Here is a 6,025-nt window from a genome sequence, read left to right as displayed (position 1 = left end):
ACAACCGCACTTGTTGCCTTGGCGATATCCTGAGCCATCTCTCTTTAAGGTGCCCTCGAGGCCGAGCTCTAGCATGGCAGGCAGATTCCCCAGCTTGTTGAAAGTGTTCAGGGGGAAAAAAAAGAATGACCCTGGAGCTGCTCCAGCACAACAGCCTGAAGATCTGGAGCAGATTCAGACACTGCAGGGTGGTGAGTAGCAGAGCTGCGCCACAGGGCTGATGGCTACAGCCAGCTTGGCCCCATCCCATCCCATCCCATCCCTGAGGGCATGCCAACAGATAGGATGGAACAGGGGCTGGGCAGACGCCCCTCAGTGGCCATGCTCTAACCCCTGGGCCACCCTGAGGCTCTCCTTGCCTGGGGAGGCTCCTCAGCTCTGGCTGCGCTCGCTCTTTGCCAGATGCAGCCAGGGACCAGACTCCAGAGCAGGAGCCCACCCGTGGCCGCTTCCGCAGAGCAGCGCAGGTACCTGCGGCCATCCCCACCTGGGCCGGGCCTGCTGGCACTGCTCGGCCGGGCCCCACGTTGGAGCAGACCATGGAACGTCCCTCTCTTCTTCCCGCCCTTCCCTTCTGTTGCAGACACTGCGGAGGTTCCTGCGCCTTCGGCGCACTAAGACCAGCGGCCCCGCGCCCGAGGGCACGGCCGAGCCCGACCCCAGGCCCAGCGAGCTGCGGGCAGAGGCTGCTTCCAGCACAGCGTCCTCTGACCTGGCTGCCAGCTCTGACTGGGAAACCAACAAGGGCTGGGAGGAGGCTGACATGGCCCTGACGGAGGCCATGGCCACCAGCAACACCATCAGCCAGGGCATCCCAGAGACTGAGGCCATGCCCACGCTCACTGTGAGTCCTGGAGCCACTCTGGAGTTTTTCCAGAAGGGTTTTTATTCTCTGCAGCAGCCTGGGGCCAGGGCTGAAGGCCTCTCAGGATCACGTGGCCCCTCAAGCCATGTCCGCTGGGCCCCCTCAGCCCCATCCCAGTGGGCTGGGAAGGCGAGCACTTCTTGGGGGAAGCTGGGCAAGTTGCTGCCTTGGACAGCACTCAAAATCTCCCCCATGCCTCCTCCAGGTGCCAGCCATTGTAAGGAGCATCCACCAGAGGCTGGTGTCCCATGGCACTGTGGATGCCAGGCTGCAAAGTGACATTGTGAGGCTGGCTGAAGAACACCCTGCGGACGTGGTGCTGACCCTCCTGCGCTGTGCCCCAACGTGTGACAGGTACGGGGCCCACGTGCCTGCACAGCTCAGGGCTCACCAGCCTTTGGGGCCCACGGCCCTGCACAGCCTGTGCTATGGGCTCTGCCAGACAGGCAGAGAGGTCCAGGACCCTGGGGCCCCTCTGTTTCCCGAGCCTGCTGCCAATGCTCCCTCCCTGCCCCTCAGGGCACCGGGGCTCTGTCACCTGGGCCCCCACAGCTGCACAGGGCATGGTACTGGGACTGAGATGCCCCTGACACAGAGCTCTGATCCCACAGAGCTGCTACAATGATATGGAGAACCATTGGCTCGTCACGAGTAACAGTGGAGAAAGTGCTGCCAACACTGGTCCGGGTAATGGAGGATTGGCCACTGCACAGCGCATGCACCTCTGATGGGGATGACACAAATGTTTCTGCCCTGGCTGTGAGTTTCTGGAACTGGCCTCTGCTTGCCCCTCGGTCACCTCCCCAGCAGCTCTCCATCCTCTCCATGCCTCAGGCGCTGGGCTGAACCCTGGGCTAGGGGCAGGCTCAGGGGGCACCAGGCCCGCTGCTCCTCCTGCATCTGCCCTTGGGCCCTGCCCCATGGACACCTCGGCACTGAGTCCTGTCTTGGGCTGCTTCTTTTGCAGGCAACTCTGGTGATCTGGGTGATGGTCCAGGTGCCTCAGTACCATGAGGCAACGATTCATTCTTTCTACCCTCTGTTTGTGGCTCTGCTCTTCCATGTTGCCATCACCACACAGCAGATGCCACCAGAGGAAGTCGATACCTTCTGGAGAGCATGCCAGGAGGAGCACCGCCTTCCCAGCAAGCTTAACAGGTCCCAGTCCTCCTGGCCTTCCCATGCCCTTGTGGCCAGTGCCAGTGCTCCCAGTGTGACCTGGGCTTTGCTCTGCACACAGGTTTGCAGTGCAGGCCATGAAGGCTCTGCTCTACCTACTGCGCTGTGACAAAGAGGTGATGTCTATGGAGCGCAAGTGTGGCTGGGACACGCTGCTGTGTGCTCACACCCAGCACTATGCCATGGGTCTGCTGGCCAGGTGAGACCCCCTTGTCCCCATTGCCCCCGGCATTTGTGCCCTGTGCCCCACTCAGTCCCTGTGGTCATGGGCCAGAGAGCCTCATCACTGAGGGACAGCCAAGGAGACTGGAAAAGGCTGGGAGAGGAGGGTGCCCAGAAGGGGCCACCTCCCAGAGCACCCACATGCCCTCCAGGGATGCTGGGGAAAGACCAGACCTCTGTGAGTCAGTCCTGGGAGATGTTTGCCCCCCCACCTCAGAGTCTTGGTGCCTTTTTTCCCCGCTAGGGAGATGCGTTATGCCTTGACCCCCCTGTGTTCCCATGTTGCATATCGCCTTCTCCTGCTGCTCAGCAGTGAAAAGCCAAGGTGGGATCTGCCCTTGCTGGCATTCCTTGTGGAGGTGAGCCTCAAGGCCAGCGCTGCCTGGCTGAGCTGCCTCCCAGCTCTCTGCCCTCTCACAGCCACAGCTGCCTGGGACGGTGCCCGTGCCCTGTGGTGCTGCTGCTGCTGCTGCCTGGGCCCAGCCCTGTGCGCTTCTGAGCTCCTGCTGGCCGGCTCCCCTGTCACTGCCCTGTGCCTTGCAGGTCCTCGAGTGCCTGGACTTGAGGAAATGTGCTCTCACTGTCGTGAAGATCATGTCAAGTTGCCTGCAGAGCAAGTGCAGGGAGAGGCGTCGCCTGGCACTCAGAGGCCTCGTGGTGCTCAGCAAGGATCCCTCGATGGTGAGAAGGGGGCAGCGGCTGAAGCTGCGCTGGGGAAAGCAGCCCCTTGGGCTGGCAGGGCTTCAGGAGCTGAGGCAGCTGCTCCCAGCTCTCCTGCCTCACCTGCCCCAGGGCTTTGGCTCAGGCCTTTGGCCTGTGGGCCCTGCAGCAGCACGGTGGCCTTGCAGTGCCAGGCTGGTGGTGGCAGTGCAGCCGTCCATGGCTTCCCAGCACTGCCTTGTGTTCCACACAGGCCAAACCTCTACGCAGCGTGTCTCGAAGCCTTCTGAAGCTTCTGGGTGATGCAGATGGAGAGGTGGTCAGCATGTCCCTCTCTCTGTTCAAGAAGATGCTCCAGAAAAAACATCTCCTGATATCTAGCACTTCTGCCCCAAAGCTGGCTGAGGCGCTCCTGCCACTCTTTGACAATGTAAGGCTCTGTGTCCCCAGCCATAGGCACTTGCTGCTGACCAGAAATTTTGTGCTCTCTGGATTTTCAGCTGTTTGCCCAGGAGTACAGGATATTTGATGCTTAAGTATTTTCCTCCTCCTTTCCTCCAGGACAACAGCCAAGTGCAGGCGCTCTCCATTTACCTCTTCCGCAAGATGATGGAGTTGGTAGTGGATGAGGGAAAAAAGCCCTTGAAGACAATTGTGAACCAGAGCCTGCTCCCCCTCTTCTTGCACTGCCATGAGGAGAACCAACACGTGGCAGAGGTGAGGTTTTCTGGGATGCTGCTGGATCCCTGGCAGGGGGCTTGGCTGCCTCCTGCCCTGGCACCTCATGGACTGCAGCCTCCTCCAGGCCTTGGCACAGGGATGTGATTCCGGTGCCCTGGGCTGTGGGGCCATCTCTGGGTCTCTGCTGCTCTCCAGGCCTCTCGGGAAACGCTGCATTGTGCGGCCGGGTTCTTGGAGAAGACGGATCTCCAGAGGGTGCTGAAGACGGAGCAGCCGTTGAAAATTGATGAGTGCCTGGTAAGGAGGGCCTGCAAGCCCCAGCCTCAGCCTGGAGAAGGCCCCTGAGGGCGGCGCTCAGTGTGCGGGGCCGGGCAGCTGTGCCCCTGCCCGCTGCTGCGGCCAGAGGCCGCGGGGGCTCTTCTCCAGGCTCCCGTGGGCCCCAGCCGGGTGCCCATGGAGCCCCGGCCCGGCAGGGCTGCGGGCCGGCACCGCGGCTCCCCGGGCAGCAGCCGGCCCTCTGCCCCCTGCCCTCGGGAGCCCTTGGCCAGCGGCTGCTGGCCGCGCCTCAGGCCTGTGCGGCCAGGGGAGGCCGGGGCTGGGCGCAGGCAGCGCCCGGCCCAGGGGCGGAGCCCGCGCCAACCCTTCCCTCCTGCCGCTCTCTGCAGCTGGCAGAGGACAGGAGCCAAGCGGCCCAGCACATGCAGTGGGCCCTGCGGTTCCTGGATAGCCCACAGGAGTCCGTACGGGAGGCGGCCGTCAGGATCATCGGTGAGCCCCGGGCCCGGGCTCCCTCCCCGGCCCGGCCCGCCGCAGCTCGGCCCCAGCCCCGCCTGCTGGCCCGGCAGCGCCGCCGGCAGGGAGCTGTGCCGCTGGGGCCGTGACAGGCTCTGTGTTCACAGGCAGCGCCGGGCGGTGCCGCAGGGGGAAGAGGGAAGAGCTCCGGGCCCACAGTCAGGGTGAGTGCGGACACCGGGCTGACAGCGGGGCCTGCCCGGGAGAGCTGCATTGCCTTCGCTCCCTGGGTGCATGAGGGGTGGCCTGGGCAGAGCACAGCGAGCGATTTCAGGGACACTGGTCCGGGGGATTCGTGGCCAGCGTCTTGCAGCTGATCCCGTTTGCCCCCCCCCTCTCTTCTGGCCGATGCAAGAGCTGAGTGGGACACCCCTGTGTAGTGGTTTTGGTTCACTAATTGATGATTTCCTGGCCAATGTTCCAATTAGTGTGGTAAGTTCCGTGCTGGTTAATCACCAGTTCATCCAGTAGAATGTAGTTCATAATTTTCTGTGTGAGATAGGATTAGGAGAAAGGCAAAGCAGGCTCCAAACTTTAAAAGGGTATGAAGAAAAATTTATTAACAGGAACTAAAAGAAGGAGTAATAAGAATCAGAACAAAACCTTCAGAACATTTCTCCTCCCCCTACAACTTTTTCTTTCCCACTGACAATGTAAAGGGACAAAACCAAAATTTTGAGTCACTTTACTACCTCTAGAATAGTCTCTCTTCTGCTCACTTAAGGAGAAATGTCCCTCTTGTTAATGTTATGGAGATTTTCCACAAGAAAGCAGTTCTCTCGTGGCTCTCAATTTCCATCAACAGCAGCCACACTGCAGGGAAATCTGCAATTCTGAAATCGCTCCCATTTTCCACAAGCTTTTCCCACAGCTGTGTTTCTGTGCCGTGTCAACTTATGGGGTACTGTTCTAAAGATGAGCTGTTCAAAGGCAAAGGTTCTCTTTATCTATCTCTAAAATCATCTTCCATCTCTAGCAAGAGAGATCTTCTTCTGTTCCTGGGGGCACAGGATCTTCATCACTCTTCTCTCCATCTCTGTTCAAACTTGTCCTAGAATCATACCTTCATGTCTTATAGGGAAAAAAGTGTCCTTCTCCCTATGTTTACAAGAGGATTTCAGCCTAAAACTAAAGGCATCTCCTCATCCCTCCCATCTGGGACTTGACTTCTTCACTGACCTCAGCCAGGCCTAGGCTGGGTCAGCTGTGTTACCTCTTTGTCGGCCAGAAGGGAAAAGAGAAAGTTCCCAAGTTTATTTTGTTTGTAACGTGTTTTTCACAGAGGCTTTCATGTACAGCTTTCCTGATTATCAGTTCCCAAAACCAACCCTTGATTTGTTTCCTATTGGACACGGAGGAACCTGCCAGCAGCCTCTCCCAAAACATCATGTCCGTGATGCACAAAGCAGCACACAGTGGCAGGAGCGTCTCCTAGGATTCCTGCAGTTGTGGGTGCTGACTGTGGCTCTCTTCCTCTCTGTTCCAGCCATTTAAGTCCCAAGGAAAGACACTAGTCCATCCCACTGTACCCTGGATATTCACAGCCGATTTGCCAGAAGAGCTGAAGAATTAGGTGCCTCTTCAGGATCCGGTGAAGCAGTTTCCCAAGAACAGCACCAGGAGACA

The sequence above is a fragment of the Agelaius phoeniceus genome, chromosome 8, assembly GCF_051311805.1.
Source record: "Agelaius phoeniceus isolate bAgePho1 chromosome 8, bAgePho1.hap1, whole genome shotgun sequence".
NCBI lineage: Eukaryota > Metazoa > Chordata > Aves > Passeriformes > Icteridae > Agelaius > Agelaius phoeniceus.
The sequence above is the reverse complement of the archived record's forward strand: the minus strand, read 5'-3'. Positions refer to the sequence as shown.